This window comes from Choristoneura fumiferana, chromosome 25 (assembly GCF_025370935.1).
Source record: "Choristoneura fumiferana chromosome 25, NRCan_CFum_1, whole genome shotgun sequence".
Lineage (NCBI taxonomy): Eukaryota > Metazoa > Arthropoda > Insecta > Lepidoptera > Tortricidae > Choristoneura > Choristoneura fumiferana.
The window spans coordinates 2060554-2062902 of NC_133496.1; positions in this window are offsets into that span (position 1 = coordinate 2060554).

The following is a 2349-nucleotide window of genomic DNA, read 5'->3' on the forward strand; positions in this document are numbered from 1 at the left end:
GTAATTATTTTTGTCCCTAACTGGAAGAAGGCCAGCAAACCCGGTTAATTAAAAAAAACAACCTGCCAACCTGAGCTAGGTGGTTTGCTTGTCTTGATCTCGACTTAATGCTATAAATAGTATTCTAATAAAATCTGTTTTTATTTAACGTAATAAAACCGGATAACTCACGTCTTAAATCAAGATCAAGATCAAGAAATCGCTATTTACGAACTTATTCATTTATTAGCATCAAATCGCAAAGCACAATTTTACCTATATTTTATCAAGAAGTTGATCGACCCAAAAAAATCTATCTATGTACGATATACTCGTATTAAGTGTTCCTTCATATGGCATAGGCTTGGGACGCCTTATGTATAATTATAATCACTCATTTTCTGACAATAAATGATTTTGTTTTTACTTATTTTTGTCCACGAAACCCTCCGTGTGCTCAGACTCGTACCTACTCGCGCCACTCGTCTTTTTTTGCCTTTTTCTTTAATCCTGAAAGCACTTACGAATTTTAATTCGCTACCCATCGAAGATCGTTTATCGATGCATAATTGCTTTTTGTTTCTTTGTTATTTTCATTTAATTTCACCTTTGAATCATCTTATCTTGGCGTACTCAAATTAAGAATTCTTGGATGTTTTTTGTTCCTTTATGGTTCTTTATCTCCAAAGGATAATGGAACCAACGTGTCTGTGTAAATGCTTTCGCAGCGAAACTCTGAAACTCGCAAATTCAAGTTCAAGCTCAAAGTTTTATTTGCTCGAATCATGGTACAAAAGACGTAACAAAAAATCAGTGTAGATCAACACAATTCCATCCATCCAATACCATCTCTTGGCATGCAAAATTTTATAATCGGATTTATAATAATAATAATCATAATAATATTTCAATTGGTACACAAATTATATTAGTTGCTGGCACAAGGATTGGCGTGTTACCTAAATAAATTTTATTTTATCATGAAAGTTTTAAAGTTATTTAAGAAAATAGGCGAAAAACCATTTACTCTTTTATCTTCGAATCGACCAAGAAAATGCTTTACCAATTTTAATGACAGTTCCCACTTCTGTCATATTTAAATTTCTTAAAATAAATATATAGATAATAGTCCAATAAATTCAAGTGATGTACTCCATGTTACTTTGACAGTTACGACGAATCTAATGGCACCTCATAATTATTATTATTATTGAAATCTGTCCACCCCGCACCAAAAATATACCTACATACTAGTAACTAAACATATGGGCAGTGCAGTGGGGTAAAAGATAAACAAGAAGTCATTTGTTTTGTAGTCTCAACCCTTTCAGCGGTTTAGGACCGCAATGAGAAATGACCACTTCTTAAAATGACCGTTCATTGAAATGACCACTCCTTGAAATCACCAATTTTGAAACGACCACAATGTTGTTAGTTACGACGAAACAAGTGTTGTTATAAATATATCGATATTCTGCTCATCCCCCCACCGGGTCTATGTAAAACCCACAAATTTAAAATGTACTTACGAATACGTGTTTAATATAGACTTTTCTATTTCATTATTACAACGGTATTGTTACTGTGTTAGCCGTTCCAACGTCAAGCTCAATGAAAAGTTCATTATTTGTTCTGTAAACATGAACATTTGGCAACACGTAACGAATTTCAGAACTGCGTTAACCTGTTCAAAAATAATATTTTACTTTAATTTAGTCGTCAGTTTTTATTGGTAAAAAAACTTTTGTAATATAAGTTAAGAATTAGAGATTAAGCTATATTTTGTAAGCGCTATAAACATAAATATATCTTTACATTTTATTGTTCCAGGTATGTTAACTACGAGCAAGGAAATGGCAGAAAAAATACATTAACAACTTCACTGTCTCCATACAATATGTTTTGGACTACCCTACGTTCATCCTATAAGTTAGGTAAGGATTTTTTCTAAAAATACGTTCGAATCATTGAACAGGAAATTTGTAAGTAATAATTTGATAAAACCAAATATATTTTCCAAATTGATCGTATCATCATTAGATGGAATCCCGAGACAAAACAGAAAAACCCTTATCTGTTACATATACCATCAAAAACTCATTGAAGAGTAGGAAAACAGGCCTTAGAACAGGGATCACAATTAGTTTCTTCGAGGGTCCGGTTTTTAAAGTCAAAATACCATCGCTTTCCGTTTCTACTTGAGTTTATTAAATAAGCAAATGTTATTTACAAAATATAACAAGGATTTTTTTAACATATAATGTGAATTATTAAATTACGTACTCAATACAAGTTACTGTTTACTTGAGGTCCGCACAGAATAAGCTGGCGGTCCAGATCCGGACCGCGGTCCGCCATTTGGTGGCCCCT